Consider the following 24,939-nt stretch of genomic DNA (forward strand, 5'->3'; position numbering starts at 1 on the left):
TGTGTGTGTGTGTGTGTGTGTGTGTGTGACTCTTGATTCTTCTCTTGGACAGTTATTTTAGAAACTAAAAGCTGAACTGCATGTAGAATAAAACAAATCCTTACAATTTAACAGAAAGTATATAGCTATAAATATGTATGCACATAAAATAATAGAATAAGACAAAGGTAATTTAACAAATTGATTTAATTTCACATGTAAAACCAAAGCAACTTAACACTATAGATTTTCAGTTATTTACAAACCTTTTCTTCTTTTTTAGTTAATGTATATATATATATATATATATATATATATATATGTTAGTGTATATGTGTTTGTGTGTGTGTGTGGTGTGTGTTTATGTGTGTGCACATTCAAGCACATGTTTGAACATTCTTACAGGGACCAGAAAAGGACACAGATTCCTGGAAGTGATCCACCAAATGTGGATCCTCTGGAAGATCAGCAAATATTCTTCACCGTTGAGCCTTGTGCTCAACTTTTCTTCTTAATTGTGCACAAATGCTCTTTGTTAAAAAGATGGGTGATGTCGGGCAGTGGTGGCACATGCCTTTAATCCCAGCACTTGGGAGGCAAAGGCAGGCAGATTTCTGAGTTCGAGGCCAGCCTGGTCTACAGAGTGAGTTCTAGGAAACCAGGGCTACATAGAAAAACCCTGTCTCAAAAAACCAAAAAAAAAAAAAAAAAAGGATGAGTGACATACATTAGCAGTACTTGTTGGGGGGTTGGGGTTGGGTTGAGATCAGTCTATCCAGAATGCAGAGGTATTTCATGACATACCAGATTCAATTGCAAGGCGTTCAGGGGAGAGAAATCTGCCTCTCCCCACTTTCAGCTTTGGAAGAGTCCTTCACACACTTTACCTCCATCCCATAGCTGTATGAGTGACAGACAGTACTCAGAGAAAGAGGGGAGCTTATCCCAAGTCATACAGCCTTATAGGGTCCATCTGCGGCTTGGAGACGGGCATTTTGATTCTCATACTATTCTTAGTTTTATTTCTAATAACTATTAGCATAACTACATTTCATCTGCCTTATGACCTTGAAGTGAGTTCAACTGAAAAACTGAATGCTTAGTTCAGTAACTTGGGGCCCTGTTATGAGTGTCTGTAGAGTTTGGTTGTTTAATAGGCCATGACTAGACAGCACCTGGGCTGTTCTAGGATAGAAAGCAGCAACACAGGCATTGGGGCCCACTGTGGGCAGGGCATGGATTATTTTAGCATCAGTTAGTTATTTAGAGTCAAGATAACTGGGACAGGTGAGAGCTTTACAAATATAAGGATCATGTGGGTAAACAGACATGGATTGTACACTTAGAGAAAAACCAGTAGTTTTGGGTACATAGAATGTAAGAGTGGACCTCATGACAGTCAACAAAAGATGAGGAGACATTTGTCCTAGTAGATGGCAGATTGGTCTAAGCCTGAGACCCTGGTGGAGTCATCAGTGGCTGTCCCATCAGCACAGAGAACAAATGGACTAACACTTTCCCAAGCAGGAACCCCACCCTGACTCGGATAGTGGACGGCTCTTGGAATTTATATCGCCTTTTGAAAGAGGAGGGAAAAGAACAAAGACAGTTTTAAAAGACTGGAAAATCTTTAAATTGATATGCAAACTTGAAAATGAATAGATTTTCCATCTTCGGAAAGGATGGTGGTTTAGGGTAGACTTGAGATGTAATTATAGGAAAATGTGGGCAGTCAGATTTCTGTCTACCTAAGCCTGTGCCAATAGCAGTCATACTACACACATAGGAAGGGTGGTTATTTCCAAGAAGCCATATATCTTAGAAATTCAGAACTGTGGCTTTCTGAATGGATGTCTTGTTTCTTTAGATAACTGTTCTATTTAATTCCATTTGCAGAAATACAGCCCAGAGAATTTTTCCATAAATGGTTCAATGACTAAGACCTAAGCAAAACATTCAAATTCCCAAGAAAAATGAGTGTGCTTGTTTTAGTCTACATTGAAGATGTGCCTGGGGAATGTGGACTTCTTTCCCAAATGCTTCTATGAAAACTATTTACACACTGCTTGATTTACAAATACATTTATAATATTAGTAATAATGGAAATCTGAATTTTCATTAAAGTTGGGCTGATGTGACTCCCAAACTCTCAGCAAAGCTTGGTCAAATCCCCTTTGGCTGTTATGCCGAGTCCTGCATGCTCATAGAAGGGACAGCGTTACACAATTCCTGCCCTTGGAACACAGCCAGCAAGGCATGGGCCTCCACAAGTTCTGATGGTTGCTGGGTGTGAGGCTTGTTTGCTTAAAAAAAATATCTATTTTCACTTCATGTTCCTCTTTTGGTAAATATCCTCCCTGCCAAGGTTACTGGAAATGTCCCCTTTGCCAAAGTTAATGACTCCATGGTAATCAGATGTAGCACGTGTCTGGGAGGTGAGGTTGTGTCTAATGTTTCACAAAAAAAAATGGTAGAATGCAATGACCTTCAGGGCAGCCCTTAAAGTTGTACAAAAGAACTCTGAAGCATGAGTTCAAAAATATATAATTACTCAACTATGCAAAATATAAGGGTCAACATGAATTATATAAGGGGCTTCACAGACCTAAAAGAACAAAGGCAGCTGCACTATGAGCCCACTTGTCCAAAAGATATTAAAGAAAGAGACAAAGAAATTTGGGGAGTGATGATCACAGGGCAAGATCCCATCCAGCTAAGTTTATTGTTTGTGCTTACAAAGGCAGGTAGATTCCTGAATTCAAGGTCAGCCTGGGGCAGAGCTAGTTTGGGTCCAGGCATGGTGAGAATGATAATCTCGGGACAGGATCCCACATAGCTAGCTTATTGTCTATGCTTATAAAGGCAGTCAGATCTCTGAATTCATTTGCAATGTTAAAAAAAAAATGTGCTTGCTGTCTCTTTCTAAGAACCAAGGAGCTGGGATCATGGAACGCTGATTTCATGGGATAATCAAAAGGGAACCTGTGATGGACAATCAAATTGATATGTAAATAAAAGACTGGACTTGGGTCTTTGAGAGATGAGCTGTCTGGTGGGCTTCAGAAAGCTGTCTCAAACAGAACACAAGGCTGTCAGTTTGTACCCCAAGATTGTTTTTGAGTCCTTTTTGCTACTCCTAAACACCCCTTCCTTGGAACCTCTCTCCAAGCTGAGGCTGGTCCTTGGCATTACTAGACATCAATTCTTTATCCCTGAAATGCTTCCATAATCTCCAATGGTACTATCACACTATTTGACTCTATCTTCCATTAAAATTAACATCCTCATAATGTGTTAATTAAAATCCCCCACTTAACAGGATCTAGAGCTAGGAGCTAATCCTCTCCTCATATCTGTGAGGGATTTTCTAGATTAAGTTAATCAAAGTGGAAAACCTGATCCTTAGTGTGTATACCCCACCATACCATGGGCTGCGGGTGTGGCTTGGAGAAAAAAGCAGAAATGCGGCTGAACCCTATGTTCATCTCTCTGAGCTTTGTGATAGTGGGTGCAATGTGATCATCTGTCTCAAGCTCCAGGTTCTCCCAGACTTCTCTTCCACACTGCACCATAGAGCCTGGAACTTTGAACCAACACAAACATGTGGGTTGCTTTTGTTAAGTCTTTTATCAAAGCATGAGGAAAAAAGCTAATAAATTAATGAAGTCCTTTCTAATTTTAGTTTTCCCTTTCATATTAGTATATGCTCTGAAAAAAAGTCGACTGGAGATAATTTGCTCATCTTCCTGAAGGTAACTTCAAAATTTTATCTTCATAAGAACAAAGGGCAGAGACAATAATGATACAGGACCTGCCCTAACTTTCAGTTCAAATTAAGTAACTCTATTTTGTTAACTGCAAGGGACTGTGGGGTTAATCTCTGAGGGAAAAAGTGTCCCAGGTAAGGTGAGAAAGCAAGTGAGGTTTTCTGCTACTCCCCGAGAGCTCAAGGGCTAATGTGTAGTAAATAATTGGGCTCATAACTCACAGTGTGTATCTCCTGTATGTGGGTTCATGTGGCAGTTTTCTGTATTTAATCTTTCTTCATCTCTCCTGAGGGGGTTGAAATTGTTGTAGTTTGAGTGAGAGGCCAAAGAAAACAGCACTCTATGTATGATATTAAAAATGGAATTTTCAGTTATAAAATAGACTTGCTTGGAAACCAGGTACAATAATGATGCGAGATCATGTGAGAGGAAGGAAGGTGTGCTAAGGTTGACACCATGAGCCAGGCATCATGGCACATGGTATCCCAGCACCCTGGGGTTGAGGCAGGGGGAGAGCTACAAGTCTCTTTCAAATTCAATCAGATTGAGAACTGGTGGCACTCTTGTTGCACCAAATCATTCAAGGACTTGATTGGTAACCCTGCTTTGCATCGAAACTGTTAACTGCAAAGAAGTATGGGAAATTGTATTAGTATCAGGATGCTGAACCCCGTACACATATACTTCATCACTGTGGTCATAAGCACTTTTAGCCTAGTGATTCGCTGAAGGCTTACCTTAGCCCCACCTCCCATGAAGTTCAGAGTTTCTTTTTTTTGTTTTTGGTTTTGTGTGTGTGTGTGTGTGTGTGTGTTTGTTTGTTTTTACAATCCCCTTGAGGAAACTGAGATTCAAGAATGTCAGGAAAGCTCAGCATCAATCAGCTGGGTGACAGCTAGGCTTGAACACAAGACACCTGATACTTGAGCCTGTCTCAACCTTTGTGTATCAAGTGCGCTTGGGGCCACTCTGCCCAGCAACAGAGCAGATATCTCAAGAGAGTGCTGTGGGACTTGGCTCTGGAGATGTAGAACAGAAACAAGAGGGGTGAGAAACAAACCAAGGCGCCAGAACCCCGAATAGCCAAGGGACATGCTAGCAGGGTGTGCCGTGTAGTGCATGCCTTAGCATGCAAAATGACTGCTTCGCCTGCAGTCTAAGCAAGGCCTACTAGAATATTCTCTTTGGGATGTCATTACTGCTGTAGCAGAATGACACTCATCTAAGATGCTGTTCTTCTAGCCAAGAACCTAAACTTCCTATGACATCTTCACTTTGACCTAATATTCACCAGCAGGCCATTTTATTTACTCTGGCCATGTTTGTTCTGCCATTCAGAAGTCAGATGATGTGTGCATAGGCATCCATGTTGGGGGAGTCAGAAGGAAGCTTGCCTACTTTTTAAAGCCTTCACACTGACAAACTTGCCTCCCACCCCCACCCCCACCCCCACCCCCACCTCCACGAGCACAGTTGTTTTTTGTTTGTTCTTGGTTTTCTTTTCCTGCGCTATAGAGTAAGTTTTACTCCGCTTCACATTGGATGTTCGTGTCTGGAGTCAAATCTCACCAAGCAGCCAGACTGCCTTGCAGAAATGTTTTCTAACTTGGTGTTTGAATCAGCCCTTGGCTCTGGTGGGCATCAGGGCTTCTGCTAATGAGTCCTTGGTTATCCTACGAACCCGCTTCAAACACAGGGACCAAATGCTCAGGCTCTAAGGGACCAAGTGCATCCCGCTAAAGAGACTGCAACTGACGGGGGCTGAGGAAGAAGAGCCTCAAGAGAATTACCAACACTTAGCTTGCTGTCCACCAAATGTGGGCCATGTCCACTACTGAGGTAAGCAGATTCCAGTACCACCACAGTTCCAGGCAAGAACAGTGACTGTTGGATTCTGTTTAGAGCATGACTTTAGTTTTCATTTAATTTGATTAGAAACAGCTGGACAGTCAGAAGGCTCAAGTAACTTTTCCAATGATGCAGAGGGAAAGAATTTTGGAATGACCTAACCATCAGTTACTATCCTGACTGGTTTCATCGGGAAAACAATTTCCAAGACAGCTCCAAGCTGCTGAAGAGCATGCTAGCCAGCATTAGGTATATTTATGTAAAATTGCCCCATGACACTAATGGGGGTGACCATGCTAGATAGTACACCACCAACATCCACTTTTACGTTTCCAAAGGGTTTTTTAAATAACTGGACACATTTTGAATTTAAAACCTCAAGATGCACCAAAATCTAAAACTTGTTGAACAACAAATAAAAGCATTCCACTTCTGACCCCACATGGCATGTCACAGTTAAAATGAGGGCAAACTAAAATACTGTGAAGCCTGCTTTAAGGCATTCTGTATAAGGTTTGTATGAAACGTAAGTGCATTTCATTAGACTTGTGTTCCCTCACTAAGGTATCTTTCTATGTACATGCAAATCTTCAAATTCCCTTAAAAAATCTGAAATCTGGAACACTATGGATGGGTCAAGCATGTCAGATATTCAACCTGTGATCATATTACTATCAAAATTTTAACCATCAAAATGTTTTTTTATTAAGTCATGGACTTATGGGGAAATATTTTTAAAATTTTTTATTGGATATTTTCTTTATTTACATTTCAAATGAGCCCCCCAGGGTCCCTATCCCATTTCCCCCTCCCCCTGCCTCCACAAGGGTGTTCCCCCACTCACCCACCCACTGACCTACTCTTACATCCCCATCCTCACATTCTCCTACACTGGGACATCAAGCCTTCCGGACCTCTTCTCCGATTGATGCCTGACAATTGATCCTTTGCTACATATGCAGCTGGAGCCATGTGTACTCTTTGGTTGGTGGTTTAGTCCCTGGGAGCTCTGGTGGTGGTGGTGGTCTGGTTGGTTGATAGTGTTGTTCTTCCCATGGGGTTACAAACCCCTTCAGCTTCTTTGGTTCTTTCTCTAACTCCTCCATTGGGGACCCTATGCTCAATTCAATGTTTGGCTTTGAGCATCTGCCTCTGATTTTTCAGGCTCTGGCAGAGCCTCTCAGGAGACAGCTTTATCAGGATACTGTCAGCATGCACTTCTTGGCATCCACAATAGTGTCTGCATTCGGTTACTGTATATGGGATGGATCCCCAGGTGGGGCAGTCTCTGGATGGCCTTTCCTTCAATCTCTGCTCCACACTTTGTCTCCATATTTGCTTCCATGAGTATTTTGTTCCCCCTTCTAAGAAGGACCAAAGCATCCACACTTTGGTCTTCCTTCTTCTTGAGTTTCATGTGATCTGTGAATTGTTTCTTGGGTATTCTGAGCTTTTGGTATAATATCCACTTATCAGTGAGTACATACCATGTGTGTTCTTTTGTGATTGGGTTACCTCACTCAGGATGATATGTTCTTGTTCTGTCCATTTGCCTAAGAACTTCATGAATTCATTGTTTTTAATAGCTGAGTAGTACTCCATTGTGTAAANGTACCACAGTTTCTGTACCCATTACTCTGTTGAAGGACATCTGGATTCTTTCCAGCCTCTGGCTATTATAAATAAGCCTGCTATGAACATAGTGGAGCATGTGTCCTTGTTATATGTTGGAGAATCTTTTTGGTATAAGTCCAGGAGTGGTATAACTTAGTTTTCAGGTAATAGTATGTCCAATTTTCTGAGGAACCACCAAACTGATTTCCAGAGTGGTTGTAGCAGTTTGCAATCCCACNAGCAATGGTGGAGTGTTCCTCTTTCTCCACATCCTTGCCAGCATCTTCCGTCACCTGAGTTTTTGATCTTAGCCATTCTGACTGGTGTGAAGTGAAATCTCAGGATTGTTTTGATTTACATTTCCCTGATTACTAAGGATGTTGAAAAAAAAAATTTAGGTGCTTGTTAGCCATTCGGTGTTCCCCAGTTGAGTATTCTTTGTTTAGCTCTGCACCCCACTTTTTAGTAGGGTTATTTGGTTCTTTGGAGTCTAAGTTCTTGAGTTCTTTGTGTATATTGGATATTAGCTCTCTATCGAAGTAGGATTGGTAAAAGTCTTTTCCCAGTCTGTTGGTTGCCATTTTGTCCTGTTGACAGTGTCTTTTGCCTTACAGAAGCTTTGCAATTTTATGAGGTGCCATTTGTTGACTGTTGCTTTTAGAGCATAAGCCATTGGTGTTCTGTTCAGGAAAATTTCCCCTGTGCCCATGTGTGTCATGGACTTATGGAAACACATTTCTTTAAAGAGATGGAGAAGTTAGTGGTTGACTCAACCCTGCAAGTGTAAGAGGAGATGTGATGTCTTCAATGGGGACCACAACCTGGTTCTGCTCTGTTCCTACCCAGGCTCTAATATGGCATTGGCAGTATCTGTGTATCTTCTACAGAGGGCTAGATGTTCCTCAGCCAGTACCCTCTTCTCCCTGTCTAGCCTGCCTGGTTGTTCATAGTCAGCCTGGGGCACTTGAATCTATCTGATTAGTTTTACAGAAAAATCAAGAAAATCCTGCCTCTTTGCTAGTAGCCATGACATGCTCTTAGTATGTACAAGCAAGAAACTGAGTATCCACATCCATTCCATTATTCAGTCCTCTTAAAAACACTTTTTGGTGGATATTACTAAAATCTTTAGATAAAAGCTTTAGCTTTTAGGATGGTTAACGATGGTTGACAGGGCTGATGGCTGACAGTGCTAGTATGAGAGAACTCAACACTAATGCCTTGGTCTCAGTGCCTTGAGAGCCATATACTCTTGACCATCATCACACCAGTGTGAAAATCACACTCAAAAAGTACTACCCCAGAGTCAGGACATTAAAGACAATGTAACTACCTCAGAGCAGGTATTTTTCTATCACAAACACCTTTGCCATTTTCAGATGACGAACGTGGTGACAGCATGTGGCATTTTCAATCGAAAGCTCTTCTTGAAGTGTCATGTACATGAAGTTCTGACATCCTTAGAACGGGACCCAGCCATCTTCTGCTATTCAATACTATGTTGTTATTTTACTTCTCCTTCCATTTCCATGTGGAATACTTGGGGAAACACTAGACGTACTGACAGGGTGTCTGTGAGAATTATATGGGACAGTGAGACTTAAACACAAGACAGGGGCCCTGCATTGCTACTGCTTAACAAATGTGGGCAATGACTATACCTTATTAGCACCATAGCAGGAGAAAGTTCTTTATTAATATTATCTGTGACTCCCATGCTACCATCAAACCTTAGGTCGCCACAGTGGCTGAGGGACTGAGCAGTGTTCTATGGAAGAAGGTACCTCAGTTGAGACCCAAGCCAGTTTTTGGTTGTGCTATTAATTTATGCTCTCATAAATCTCACTAGAGCAAGCAGCAGACCTTGGTGCTCATGTCTGTCTCTTGTCAGCTCAGATAATGATGTCCCAGTCAGCGCTGGCTTAACGGCCGCCACACTAACGCTTTCAGGTGGATGCAAAGGTTTGGCCACGTGCAATTTAAGAGCACAAAACAAACACGGGTAAATGCATGTAATGTTTGTGACCTACTGTGGAGAATAAATGGTGTTAAAATGGTGTTAGGATGACGAAGGCTGTGTGGGAAGTGGATACGTATTTGAGTAATAAATAATTAGTACATAGAAATGTTTAAAACATTCAGAAACTGGGAGTCCCAGGAGGAGACAGTCAACTTTGAGTTACTTATATAGGCACTCAATCAAATGTGCTTCATTCCCTGTGGGTTTTAGTCTCCATTCCTTTAGGAGAGAGAGAGAGAGAGAGAGAGAATAAATTCTATCTATTTAAAGCTAGGGAGCTAGGGGGAAATATGAACTATACTGATTCAAATAGAATTTAGAAATACTAAGCAGTCTAGAATTCCACTTGGGAAGCGCCTTTCTAAAAACCAAAGAGTAAGAAAAATACTTACAACCTTTCCAAGCATCTGGCCAGTGGGCAATGACACTTTCTCCAACCTACTCCTGATCAATGACATTGTGGTAAGATCTGGATGTGGGAATAATTTTCTGTGTTTGATTCCTGAGATTCCCAAGGACAATCTTTGTACTGCCGTTTTCCCCAAAAGCGTTTCAGGGCACAGTGTGGAAAGCAGAGGCACTGAGACCTTTCCTGAGGTTCCACTCCTGACTAGGGGCTGACAGAGCAGTGTCCCACCTGACTAAGCGTCACTCATGTCATCTGGACATTCAGGGGAGTACGTCATCTGTAGTTTGTTCATGAGTGCAGTGAAGTGTCACATCTATACATGTTGTCACGTGGGGCCTGGTGTACCAATGCACGTAAAATAAAAATAAATTATTTAAAACATTTAAAAACAAATAAAAATCTCTACATTTATGTTAAAAATATTTAAAGGTACTGAAGTTTAATGTTCATGTTTAAAATATTTAAATATATTTTACTGATTACAAAAAAACCCCAAGATTAAGATGTATTTCATTGCTTCATTTCTTTAAAAAATTATTTAATTTTATTTTATATGTCTGGGTCTTTTGCCAGCATGTATGCCTGTGCACCATATACAACATCTGCAGAGGCCAGAAATGCTGTACCTTCTGGATTGGAGTTACAGACAGTTGTGAGCCACCACATGGGTCCTGGGAATTAACCCTGGGTCCTCTGTGAGAGAATCCAGTCCTCTCATCCTGTGGATCGATCTTTGTACCCCCTCCCCAGTGCCCTGCGCTGTTTCTTCTTCCTTGTTTAAATGTAGTAAATTCCACTGTGGGTTGTATTGTACTCCTAAGGCAACAGGCAGTTCTAAAACACAAACATGCTGACTGATACAAGACTCCACCGTTCAGTCCCGCGAAAGGCAGATTTTTCTTGGAAAAGAAATCAGGCAACGGAATGACTCATGCTTTGGAAGAGTGCTGCAGTTTTTTGTTCCTCTTTCAAAATGACTCTGTTATCCTATGATTAAGTTTATTGGATATAGTCACACCTAAATGAGTTTCCCATTGTCAAAAGCTAAAAACCATAGACAAGGATTGCCTTTATAATTATATTATATACAATATGTAATAATTATATATAATATAATTTCTATATAAGAAATGCCCAGTCATTTGTACCTGATGGATGTCTGTGGTACCCATCATATGAAAATTGTAGAAACTTTGACCATGCATAAGGAGATACCATAATATTTATCAGTGAATACATCAGCCTGAAGCTACTGTTGGCCATTGTGTGCTATTCATCCAAAGTGTCTTTTAGGGGCTACAGATGTGACACAGCAGTTAAGGGAAGTTACTACTTTTAAAGAGCATTCCTTTTGGCTCCTTACACTCAAATGATGGCTCACAACTACCACAACTCCAGTTCAGAGAATCCTGCATGCACCTGGGGCCCATAAAGTAACTCAGGCACACATATACACGTGAAAACAAAAATAATAAAGGAATTGTTTTAAATGTCTTTTACTATCTTCATAGTTTTTCTATTTTTTCCTCTTCTGTTTTGTGTCTTGATTTCTTGCTTTTTTTTACAGTACTTTTTAATTTCTCCTGCATCATTTTTATTATATAGCTCTTATATTTTTTTGTAGTGGTGCACAGTAAAGGGTTTTTTTGACATCTTCTAACTTTTTTTATTCAGTTTTTAGTTTGGGAATCTAGTAGGCCACTTCTTTGATATTGCATTTTGAATTTTAATATAAATAGTAAACATGCATCAAACTAACTCAAAATTATGGCACACACAGGAACAATTCAAATGCATTCCTTGGGCTGGAGCTGGCTCAGCAGTTAAGAACCCTTGTTTCTCTTGCATGAACCTACGAGTTGTAAACTCCAGTTCAAGGGGATCTGATGCCCACTCTGACTTCTGCGGGCACCAGGTAGAAACATAGTATACATACAGACATGCAGGCCAGAACTCTCATACACATAAGCAAATATATCTGAAGCATTTCTAATTCATTTATGATGCCACTTTGTTGTACTAGGCTGTGTGAGCATTTAATCAAATTTTGCTTCTGCTATACATTATTAGTGAATGAATTCAAGGATTTTATCCTTAGGTCATTGTGTCAAGGACTGTTTTCCAAGTTGCTTTCTCTGTAGCATCAGACTGTTAGACTAAGCTGTATTAAGATATCCTGGGACCCATGAGATATTAAAATATATATTTGCACATATATAGAAAACCCCGTTTGCCAAATTAGAATTGACTTGTGTCTAGCATACACACCATTCAGCTCACCCATTCTTACCAACAAAGGTGCTGTGAGCCACTTCTGTTATTTTAAACATGAGATTTGTTTAATCTATTCTCTTTTGTGTATCTTTGTGAATATGCATTTGTGGGAGTGTGATAAATGTGTATGTGTGTGGTATATGGACGTGTGCATATTCCTGTATGATTGTTGCATGTGCGCTCAGAGTCCAGAGCAACCTTTGTATCCTTCTCTATCATTCTCTGCCTTATTCCTTTTGAGGGGGAGTCCTTGCTGAACCTAAAGTTGTGTTTTTAAGCTAAGATGCTAGCTAGCAAGTCCCAGAAACCCTCGTGTCTCCACACTCCTCAGTGCTGGGTTGCAGGCATGCTTGGAGTGCTGGAATCTGAATTCTGGTCTTCATGTATTGTGTAGCAAGCTGACCCATTTCCCTATCCTTAGCTCAATCTATTCTCCACAGAAGAACTCTTTTATTTATTCCTTTCTTGGGGGATAGTGTAGTACCAGTAATTAAACTCAGGGACTGCGCGTGCTAGGCAAATGCTTTTCCATTGAATTACCTCCCTAGTTCAAAACTTCCACCATGACCACATAGATTTATCTATCATAGAGTTATCTATTAGTTTACATGTTGGAAAACAGTAAAAATTTCCCATTGAGAGGTTTCTGTCCCTACATGTTAAGACCTGTTTCTTCTACACTATCCAGCCATACCCGAGCTGGCCTGAAGAACGTGTCCTTATTGTAGTGCTGAGCTCTGGATTCTACCTACAAATCACAGCAAGAAAAGCAGGGGACAGAACAGGAAGATGCTTGGAATTTATGTCCATATTGAGACATCAATAACTCAGCCCTATGCACAAATGGCTATGAACCTCTTCAATAACCCACTAAACCCAGTCAAATGGATCCCTAACTCTACTTTCCTTATATTGAGCCACAAGCTCTCATTTACAGTCTAAGCATACTTGCATAGGAGAGAAGGGAGATGCATGGGACCAGAGACAGAGGTCTCAACCAAAAGGACTTAAAATTTTGTAATCATGTTTTAGCATATTTTACAAGAACATCTGATCATGTAAACACATTGCTAAGTCTGTCCCCAGGGTCTTGGAAGAGTCCAATTAGTGTGAAGTGCCAGCTTTATGAGATCCACAACTAGCCTTCTCCTTATGTTAACCCTAAACCAACACTCCAGACTATGTTCCACATATCTCAGCTCCACTTCTATGCCAAATTGTTCCATATATGCTACTGGGAGTACCAGGTGTGGGAGTACCAGGTGTGGGAGTACCAGGTGTGGGAGTACCAGGTGTGGGAGTACCAAGTGTGGGAGTACCAGGTGTGGGAGTACCGGGTGTGGGAGTACCAAGTGTGGTTATGTTTGGCTTCCCCCTGTTCAACAATGTCTTTCAGAGTGGAGAAGGCATGTTACCACATCCTTCTTGGTCTTGCTTTCTCCCAGTGTGTCTGCTGCATTATAATGAAAACTTGGACTTCCTTTCTTATTCTGATACCCCACTCGTTAAGTGTGTGTCTTTTATGTTTCTGGTTTGAGTGTGAAATGTCTCTGACAAGCTCTCATACATTGGTGACAGATCCCCAGTTGGGGAAGCATTGGAGTCTCTTGATACTGTGGTCTACATCTAGCAGAAGTGGGCTAATGCAGTGGGCCTCCCACCTAAACGATCTGCTTCCTGATCTGCCAATAATAAAATAACCACCCCAGCAACAGTAATCATAATAAAAACCACACAATATGCTTTCACCGGCATAAGCTACCACAACCACAACGCCTTTCCTGCCATGATGGATTCAAGTTCCTGAAACCAGGAGCCAGAGTAAATCTCTCCCTCCTCAACTTGCTTGTTCTGGCTATTTACCACAGCAGTGAGAAAAGTAACCAACACTGCCCCATGTTCCCTCTTCCTCACCAGGAGCAATGAAAAGAAACATCTTTCAGTGAGAAAAGATGAGAATTTTCAATTTTTGAATTTTCAAAGCTTCAAAGAAGCAGAATCAAGAACCAACTCAGACTCTATGTTCACATCGACAGAAGAAAGTCAACCAGGAAACGATGCTATTCTAGAGAGGATAGCGCATTTGTCACAGCATAAAAATAACGTGGAAATGACTCCGCGAAAAGTATGAAAAATTCATAGGGGGCGACACAATACAATCCCAAGAGACTCTGTAATACAGTTGGGAGCTGCACATTCTGAAGAATTCTTAGTCCTTATTGGAAAGGGTTGTTATAGCTGCCTTTCAAAAATCACAGGGAGTATTTTCTAGGAAAAGAGTAAATAACGAAGACTGTTGCAAAGCAATCTAAATGAAAGCAAATGAATGAAATTAAGTCAGAGATAAGTAGTGCCAACTGCTGGGAAATTCCGTTAGGCTGTGGAACTCTCCCAGAGGAGGTGCGAGTAACAGCATTATTCAGAACTGAGAAAACAATATTACCACAGTGCCATGAGTAACTGCTCGCTGTTCCAGGGACCGAAGCTCAGCCACATGCTGACTCTGTCCTCTCCAAGTGATGTCTGGGTGGTGAATACTTTACTCTACTTATCCCATGTTAAATTAGGAGGATGCATTTTTTTATTAATATAATAACACAAACACCATCACCCAAATAATTTAATTACTTAAAGTCCTTAATGAACATATAGTCATCTTCTATAAGAGCTGTGCTTCCCGTTGAAAACCAGTTAATTTTGATGCTATACAATGAAGAACATCAAGTTACAAAGAAAGGAACGAGGTCAGTCTACTCTTAGGTGTCATTACTTGTGTTATGTCTGCTAGGAGCTCCAAGTTGAAAAGAATTTTATTATTATTCTATTAGTGGTGTCTGCCCTGGAATGAGGTAAACTAATAGCATCTTTCTTGCTTATCACAGCCTTGTCAGAATCCCAGATGACCCAACCATGCGGACACCTCTCTGATGTCCTGAAGCTGTGTCCTCGGCCTTGTGCTTAAAGGACACCGGGAGCAATGGAGACTTGGAACCCACAGTGACATAGCATTAAGCTCTGGGAAGCAAGACTGTACTATTAAGCCCTATCTTCTAGGTTCAGGGAATGTTCAAGGAGGTCGTTTTTCACAACTATGCCATTTGAACCGTAAGGAAGCTGAGGCTAAAGAAGCCATTTCACTTGGTGATAACCATAACCGTTTTCAGGCAGAGTTGAAGTTAGAACTTTGCCCCACCTGTCTCCCAGATGTATGACTTGAAGTTCTATGAGAATTAAAGACTCCTTTCTTACTTCCAGTCACCTGCATTGGTACAAGGCCCTGGTAGCCATGAGAGATTGGTAAAAGAGCTGTGTTGAGACCTGCCTGGCCGGTTCTCACCTTATGGCCACTTGCACTGGTAGGTTCTTTGTTTCTGTCTTGGTTGGGTATTGTGAGAGTATTTCCTCGGTGCTCAGTGCTTCCAGGCTTGGACCGGAATACAGTGTCCTTCATCACACAAGGCACAGAATGAGAGATCATTCACTTTTTTCTAGAGAACCACAAGCCAGCCTAAACATTCATCTCTGACTAGCCAACGGCAAGAGCCTATCCAGGAGCACACATGGAGTCATATTCTCCTCTAGGTCACTCCCCATGTTGACCTTGACCTCATTCCAGCTAAAATGAACCTGGGAACGGGAGGTGCATGGTTATCACTAGCTTTTTGGTGTGTATGATTTGTGTGTTTATGTACCTCTCCTCCGCACCCCAAGATTTCCAACAACAGAAAGTCAAGCATCTGCATCCCCTCCAAAGGCTCAATAAGATACAGAGAGAAGAATCTCCTACCATCAGAAAGCTCAGTTCCTCCACTCCTTCCCAGGGCAGGTCCATGTTTAGTCTATGACTTCCTGAGTTTGATGCGGTGTTTTGCTTAGTTCCCAGATTTGGCCCCGGGTGAAGGGCAGTAGAAAATTGAGAGCAGGCTGATGGGAGAACCTGACAGAGCTGGGCTTCTCTCCTTCTATGAAGACAGAAGCAACGCTTACTGTGGGAGCTGGACAGTTGTTTTCTTTATACATGAATGGCTTTGGCTTGACCACAAGGCCAGTATTGCTCTAACAATAACTGGGATTGTGTGGAATGAGTGAAATTCAATGTGGCAGGCCAGAGTACTTAATCCTCAGAGCCTCATGTGAGCAGGTGGTAGTCATTCCTACATCTATTGGATATTCATTTGTACTCTCTGGTGTGAAGCAGGATATTAATTACTGCATCCTTATCTAATATCGAGGGTAACATATTTATCATAGTGTCTAGCATGCAAATACTTCATAAAGTTAACTATTAAAACAATTATTACAATCTTATTGGATAAGTAGCATCATCGTGTTGTATGTAGTATAATAGTTTCTAATCTAAATATATGCAGATAAATCATATGCCATTATGGAAAATTTATAGCCATTAAATGACTTTGTGACATATTTTTGTTTGAACCTAAGAACAATAGTTCAAAATCTACCTTCTACATAAAAAAAAAAAAATCTCCATCAGCTCTAAATGTTTTCCATACACTTAACTCTCTTATTCTTCCTTCTTTCCTTGATGCCCACAACATTAAACCAATGTTCATCAGTACTTCTCCGAGCCCCAGGACGTATCATCAACAGCCTGATCAGAGTGGGTGGAGACAGGGTTCTCCAGTGACTATGGAGATCAACAGGGTAAACTTGCTAATTGGAGACAGAACATCTGATGATGCCCCAGGCCAATGACAGACCTCATTTCAAAGGAGATGGATGGCTTTCCTGAGGATGACACTTCAGGCTGTCCTCTGACTTTTGCACATACACACACAAGAACATACACACATACAAAAACACACATGTAAGGACACAAACACAAGAACACACAAGAATAAACACAGGAATAAAAACACAAGAGCATACACAAAGAACACGCACACGAATACACACACATGGTTCTCTCTCTGTCTGTCTGTCTGTCTGTCTGTCTGTCTGTCTGTCTCTCTCTCTCTCTCACACACACACACACACACACACACACACACACGCGCGGTTCTATTGATCAGGATGTTGCATATCTTTGGGAAGTCATCATTTATACTACCTATACCAACTAAAGTCTAGTTTACATGTCCTAGTCACAGTTTGAAAGTATAGGATTGCTGTCTTACTTTTTCAAAGGTAACATTAGCTGCTTACCATTGACATAATTAGACTTTATGCATCTCTGGTACAAATTAAAAAACAGTCCATCTGACTTCCCTGGCCTCTGCTCAGAGAAGTGTGCACGCATCCTCACAGATCGTTTCTTTTTCCTGCTTGTCTAACTCACTAAGAGAGTACATTCATAGACCCAAGGTGCATTCCCAGACCCAAGGTGCATTCCCAGACCCAAGGAGGCACAAAAGTAGCATGCAAATCTACAGTCTACATATTTTGTGATGTTGTGGTGAACACCAGGCATCTCAGCTTTTGCTTGTGGCATATTAATAATGAGGACATTGGAAAAATCAATTCTTCCTCACCCTCCATATTTCCATTGTAGTTGACATCGTTGATAAATAAAAGCAGAGGTGGGGGGAGGGGTATAGGAAACTTTTGGGATAGCATTTGAAATGTAAATAAAGAAAATAATTTTTTAAAAAAAAGTACCCTTTTGTTTCTAAAGATTTAGCACTTCTCAGTTAACCTCGTCCTGTCTCTGGAATCTCACCACTAGGCTGCTTCCCAGCTTTTGCTTCCTTCAAAGTCTAAAGGGAAAACGAAGGGAGATTTCTAGGTCTATTTTTCTGAAGGAATCACCACACCAATGAACACAGCTTGTGGATTAGGCAGTGTATTTAAATTCAATATGTAGTTCAGAGGATCTATGCGTCATTCCTCTGAAACAGAAAACAGGCTCAATATTTCACGTGCCTTTCATTTTTCTTTCTATTGGGAAACATGGCTTGATGTATTGCCACCATTCTGCCTCATCCTGACACACTGAAGTCAGGAAGAGAAAGGCCAGCAGGACAGGTCAGCAAGATACCAGGAGCTGGCCCCCACAGGCCTCCATACCTGGGTCCTCACCTGATGTGATTTCTCTATGAGGTCTCCTGTAAAGCCATTTCTGAGTTCTACCAGGTCCGCTGTTGCCATCCAGAACTCCAGATTCTGTGAGATCTTCGCCAAAGAGTCTTACTCTGTCACCCCATGGTTAAATCAGAGCACCTTACTGTAACGTGTGAGGGGTGCCATGACCACAGGTCAGGAATCTGAACAACCCCAAGAGTGTACCATGGAGAGTCCCTGGAGAAGTATTTCATCACACAAGGTTCTCTCTGCGTCATTTCCAGGACAGGAAAGAACTGCAGGATTGCCCAACCTCCAAATAGTTGCATCAGACTTACTGTTAGACATGACGTCAATCCAATCAGACTTACAATCCAGAGCGAGGCTGTCTATTGTGTGGAGACCAGCTGAATTCTTTACAGGATAGTTATGAAGCTCCAAATATGCAGATTTAAGGGAAAAAGGCTATTACTGTGCATTTCCTACATCAAGCTCGGAACATTACCTCATCACTAACAGCTTGTTAGCGATTTTGATATATTCTGTTCTCAGGTCTCCTTCCAAGTCTTTAGTCTACTCACTTGCAAAGAACTTGTTGCTTATTTTGTTGTTTTATTTCGTTTTTTAAACTTTAAAAACATAATCAAATTATAAGAAAAAAATCTACCCTTTAGTCAAGCACTAGATATTCAAGCACAAGATATATCACAAGATATTATATTCGTGATAAGTCATTGGATCAAGATCAAGTGCAAAAATACAACATTAAATTGGTAGGACAATAGGACCATTAATCATTTAGTGTCTACTAAAGCTAGGAGGCAAAATACTATATCCTCTATTATCATGAAGAGTCTTCATTCATAACAAAAAATGAAATTAATGTTTAAAATCACATTTTCTTATTGATTTTTTCATGCAGTGTTAGTAGAACATTTATCTTTCAGGGAAAACAGTAGGAAAAGTTATATTATTTGAGTTTTCAAAATTGAGTAAACCCTTCCCCCTTAAGAAATATGGAAAAGGAAGAGAGAGGGGGGAGAGGAAGTCTCATGTTTGTTGCCATAATGAAGCGCCCTGACAAAAAGAGCAGCTTTGGGGGAAAAGGGTTTATTTTAGCCTCCAACTCCAGGTCATCATCGTGAGACTATCAAGGTAGTAACTTCAAACAGCTGGTCCCATCTCATCCAGTTAGGACCAGATAGAAATGGATACATATGCATTTGCGTGCTACGTGCTCAGTTTGACTTGTTCATACATACAGTTCAAAATTATTTGTCCAGGGAATAGCTGCCAACAATGGGCTAGGTCTTCCCATATCACTTAGTTAAGATAGTCCCTACAAACATGCCCACAGGTCAACCCAAAGTAGACAATAACTCATTGAGATTCTCCAGGTTAGTGTAGGTTGTGTGACAATTAAAACTAACTACCAGAGAAAGAGAGGATAAGAGAGAGACAGAGAGAGAGAGAGAGAGAGAGAGAGAGAGAGACAGAGAGACACACACAGAGAGAGAACCTAAATGAAAACAGATCTTATATCAAGTTTGCTAGTCATTTTATACAGAAAACAAAAGAAAAGGGAGGGTTAAAAAACATAAAAGCAGGCTGGGCAGTGGTGGTGCATGCCTTTAATCCCAGCACTTGGGAGGTAGAGGCAGGCAGATTTCTGAGTTCGAGGCCAGCCTGATCTACAGAGTGAGTTCTAGGACAGCCTAGGACAGTTCTAGGCTACACAGAGAAACTCTGTCAAAAAAAAAAAAAAGGATAAAAGCATAGAAAGAAGTCAATATTTATAAGACTTCTTAGTAGTCCCTTCCTCCTTCCCAATGGCAATTTCTGTTTAGAAGGCAAAAACCATGTAGGCACTTCTGCTGCTGCTGTGTGTGCTTAGTATTCACAGTTCCACTGTTCTTTGTCAGCTCTGCAGAGCCAGAGAGACAGCTTCTGAAGTTCCTCTTCCCTATGTGATATGTGGCTCCTCTTCCTTCTGCGTTATAGTCAAGTCTCTGCGGGACTGGCCTCTGTAGCTGTGCCCACGGGTCCAAGCACAATACCTCTGTAGAAGTCTTTGTCTTTTTGTCTCTTTCTTTGGTGTGTATGTAATGGGTATGTGATTATATGTGTGCATATTTGTATCTCCGTGTCACTGTAGGTATGGGTGTGGTTGTTTAAGGACTGCTTTGGGTGTTGATCCTAACGTTCTTCCTTCTTTGAGACAGGGTCACATGTTTATTGCTAGGTATCTCAAGCTTGTTGGCTTGTGAGTTATGATTCCTCCTCCCATCTTGTAGTAGAAACAGTGATGATAGTCACAATACTGTGTCCAGCCTTATAAGGGTTCTGGGGTGGGGGGTGGGGGGGCTGGAGAGATGGCTCAGCGGTTAAGAGCACAGAGTGCTCTTCCAAAGCTCCTGAGTTCAAATCCCAGCAACCACATGGTTACAACCATCCGTAATGAAATCTGATGCCCTATACTGGGGTGTCTGAAGACAGCTACAGTGTACTTACGTATAACAAATAAATAAATCTTAAAAAAAAAAAAAAAAAAAAGGCTCTAGGGATCCAAATTCAGGTACACACACTTGTATGCCCTGTGCTTTAGCGTGACACTGAACCATCTCCTCAGTCCTTGTTATTTATTTTGTAGGGTTTGAGACACTCCTTGATCTTTTGTCTCTCTATTCTTTAGAAAGAGGTGAGACATCATATGGAAAAAAAGAAAAGAAATGGAAAACACTCTAAGGATGCTTCAAACACAGAACAGCTGAGGGGAGGCGAGCAAAGCTGAGCCGTGAGGAACACGTTCTATCATTTGCATTAGTGGTATTTGTTTTTTGAACAGCAATTCGGGGAATTCGGACTGATTTTGAATTCTAGAAGTCAAATTTTCAAAGAAAGATGCTGCCTGTCTTGTGCTTTAGACACAAAAGGGCACAGAGCATCCACCCTCTGAGCTGCGTGGATAACAGCTAATTAAATGCAGATCGTTAAGCAGATCATTCAAATAGATTTTAGAATGGGCTTGCTGACTCAACAGGTTTGTATATAACAAATGTAACCTGGAGTCCATTAGGAAACGCAACGTTGGAGGTTACCTCCCAGTAACCCAAGTTTGGCTGTTTGGGACATGATTTTTTATACCTTTGAAGCTGACGAGATACTAAGTTTCTTAAAAATAACATCTTTCTCAGTATGTGCTTCTTATCAAAATTGTAAATTCTCAGAGTAATCTTTCTGTTTCTTTTGCACAATGCAGAGTAAAAATAGAAGGTGATTTGAGACACGGTGTGTGATCACAGTGTAGGGCTGAAATTAGAACAGCGGCTCTCAAAGCTCAGTCTACACTAGCAGCAACAGCACCTGGGAGCTTTTTAAAATGCAAATCACCAGACCTCCCTAGATCAGAGACTGGAAGGAGGGTCAGCAATATGTATTTTAGTACACCTTCCAGGCAATTCTGACAAAAGGCAAAGTTCCAGGAACATACTTGTTATTTACTACAGATTACAGTAAGAGCAGGAGAAGTTGAAACTACTGTGGGATCATATATAATACATACATTTATATATATATATATATAAAATAATGCTCTCGAGTCTGCTATTCAGCTACATGGAACATGTTTGGAGTGCTATAGCCATCAGCACTGAAAAAGTAAATCTTTAATTCAGTCCATTACTGTTTGCCTTTGAACTCTTAGATCCTGAGAAAAAGCCAGCACACCTACACTGTTGACATTGTAGATGATCCCTAAGGATAGCCTCAGGTCCTGGAGTCGCCTGATCAGCTGGGGCAATGTAGCTTTCACAATAACCACTGAGTGCTTTAACTTGAAAACCAGAAGAGAAACGAAACCAAACACAAAGGAGCAAATGACACAATTTTGTTTGCATATAAATGATGGAAATATTTAGAGTGAAGGAGAAAATAAGCAGTGCATAGCATCACACACACAATCAACCCTTTCCAAGCAAGACACTTCCATTTTAAATAAGCTCGGGCTAGTGCTAACCTTTGCAACACAGCAAAGAAACACAGCAGTGCACACTCCGGCAGAGTCCAGGAAGAGCCTCCGAATAACCCGCAACAGCTGCTGTGGGAGCTTACCAGATGTGCTCCCATTGCTCTGTGAGTTCACGGTACTAAAAGGAAAAGCAAGGCCTGCTTGGGGCTGATGTCACAGTATGTTAACTTCCTCTAAAAAAAAAATGCACTGTGTGCTGGGCTTTTAATGAGAGCCCAGAGTAAAGTAAATTTTATTTACCAAGGAAGGTATTCAGCAAAACAAACAAACAAATAAATAAATAATATAAAATTTAAAAAGCTAAACCTCTTAGCTGGGGTTTTAGATTTCTTTCCTTCTGGGCCCTAGATGTTGTGATGGCCTTTGGGGTTTCTAGAACTTCCCTCATTTCTCCTCAGGCTCTTGCTTTGTCTTATGACTTATTTTACAATGCTCTCTTTTTCCTGCTCAGTATTTGCATGAGTATCTTTTCTTATTTAGAAGAAAGTAGGAAGTTCATTTTTAAAGAGGTTATAAACAGTTTCTAGGAAAACCGTCCCATGAACAGGAAGGAAAGGGAAAGGAAAAGAGGAGGAAGAAAGTCTTTACTGACTTGAGCAGTTGCTAAGTGACTGTAGTCTGCAGGCAGGACTAGGAGACATGAACTGGCTAGCCTTGGAGACATCTGTGAGGGGAAATGCCTGAGAGAATGCAGAAGCTTTCCCAGGGGGGCTGCCTTGGGCTTTCGTCAATGTTACTGAAAGTAGAAGTTATAGGTATCTTGTAATGAGTATAAAATGTATGCCTCAAAATGACTTCCTAATGACTTAATTGGAGCAGAATGTGCCACCCCCGAGACTTGTAGGGAGAAGCTGGGCCACTGAGGTTCACAGACACCACATAGCTCAGTCTAGTCCAATGTTCAGTATAAGGTTATTTAAAGGACCAAGAAATAGCAATTATTCAGAGCTTGTACCTCCTAATGGATGTTTCTGTGTTCTGACCCATTTTAAAAGAATGTCACAGAATGAATAAGGACTTTATCACGAAAAGTCACTTTCTTATTTTACTAACATGTTTATATGATCATAGGGAGGTTGGAAGGAGTGAAGGTGAGGCACAGAGTATAAAATTCACAAAACAAATGCCAGACAAGGTAGAAAATCAGAAGGATCAAAAATATTAGAAAGCAATGAAAACATTGGCTTTAGGGGAAAAAAAGTTCCAAAGATAAGGAGGAACAAAGAATGAATAAGTATTGGTAGAAAAAAGGGAAACAGAGGCAGAAAGAAAACATAGCTTCTATACTAGTTGCCTTTAAGATAGAATGTCTGGCAAGGGGCAATTTCAGGGAAGGAAGGTTTATTTTGTTTAAAGTCCAAGCAGATGCAGGCTGCATGGTGGGGAAGACATGGAGCAGGTGGTGATGAGTGTGAGGTACCTTATCACATTAATTCCAAAGTCAGGAAGCCAACAGTGCCTAGGAAGTAGGATCAACTCAAACCTTAATGCCCATCTGCTGTGGCCCTCTTCGTCTACTGCGACTCCTAAAGGTTTCAGCTTCTGAAATAGCACAGCCAGCTCTAGAGAAGAGTTCGTACAGTGAGCCAAAGGGAACATGTCACGTGGAGACCACAGCTGCTTCCCTCTGAGGAAGGTACACTGCCAGGAACTAGCAGAGAAGAGGACAGAAGACAATCGGCTTTCTCTAGGGAGCACAGGGATTTAAGCTTAGAAAAGAAATGTGAACCCCCACTGATTTACACGACGCCCTCTAATCACTGCATCTCTGACCAGATGGCCCTTTGAAATGAAAAAACAAGAGATGCTCATGCAGAAGGTACATTTATAGGCATCAGTTATGTCTGAAAGAGAAACCACAGTGGATCGGAACCTTAGCTCTGAGCATAGAGTATGGTTATATCAATTGCTCTCTCGGGAGACAAAAATAGCTACCACCCTCAGAAAGTTAATGATCACCTTCAATGTGAGACCTCACCAGAACTGTTGAGAAACCTTGTCATAACCCCACTTAATGTGCCCCTGCCCTGCAAACCTCCGTGAAGACCGCTGGTGCTGGCCTTCGGAGGTTCTGGTTTCTGCCAAAACAAGAAGGATGTCACCTCCCGCTCAGTGGGGCGCCCAAGGAAACCAAGAAGTCTCTGGCTGACACCAGGTCACAGACATGCTGCTTTCTGACTGCTTCTGACACGACAGAGTCCAGCAAACAGTCCGCTCTAAGAAACTAGAATTTTATTAAAATGAAGAAGTAGCTTACATGTCCTGACATGACCTGGCGAGGTTAACATTCCCTTAACCGCACTCAGACTTTTAAAATGTTGGTTGCCAGAAAGTTTTAATCAACAAACAGGTAAAATATCGACTACGTTTCCAACGGCAAAGCTGCCACTAGGTAATGCTTTAAAGCTTGGATACACATTCAGTCACAGTTCAACGTGTCATTCATTTCTAAATACACATGATAGGTGGACTATTCATTAGCTCTTGCACAACCAAGCTAGTGTGCTACACAAGACATGGTAGAACTTAACTGCCCAGGTATTTTTCACTACTTTATGAACTAGAACTCATGTTTATTGTTTTAATGCTGCTAAGATACTCCTTAGGATTATATATTATCTAAGACATACATATTACAAGGACAGGACATTTGCCTTGGCCAGAAAATTGATTGCTTTAGCTATCAAGTCCTTCACTACCCACTTAATCTAATTATTAACAATCTGTTGATTAACCTAATACAATCTATCTGTGTTTTACTCTGGGTACTTTATAGTCTATTTTGATACACTGAGGCATGAAGCCAGAGTTATGAAGCTAACACTTATTTAATTGGTGAGAGAGGTTTACAGAACAATCAGCAATCAACAGAAACGAAAATGTTTAGTAAGAATACAGTATCATAATTGTGATTTTAATGTGTTCCACCAAAGGTCAAGTGCTCTCATATTTACCTACCAGTGTAGTGCTGTTGGAGTG

General features: G+C 41.1%; 1 protein-coding gene across 3 annotated transcripts in view; it reads right to left on the reverse strand.

Annotated features, from left to right (window-relative positions):
* Psd3 (pleckstrin and Sec7 domain containing 3) overlaps positions 1–24,939 on the reverse strand; it is a 522,390-nt gene that overhangs the window by 485,483 nt on the left and 11,968 nt on the right. The window lies entirely within an intron of this gene.

Source organism: Mus pahari, chromosome 19 (genome assembly GCF_900095145.1).
Source record: "Mus pahari chromosome 19, PAHARI_EIJ_v1.1, whole genome shotgun sequence".
Lineage (NCBI taxonomy): Eukaryota > Metazoa > Chordata > Mammalia > Rodentia > Muridae > Mus > Mus pahari.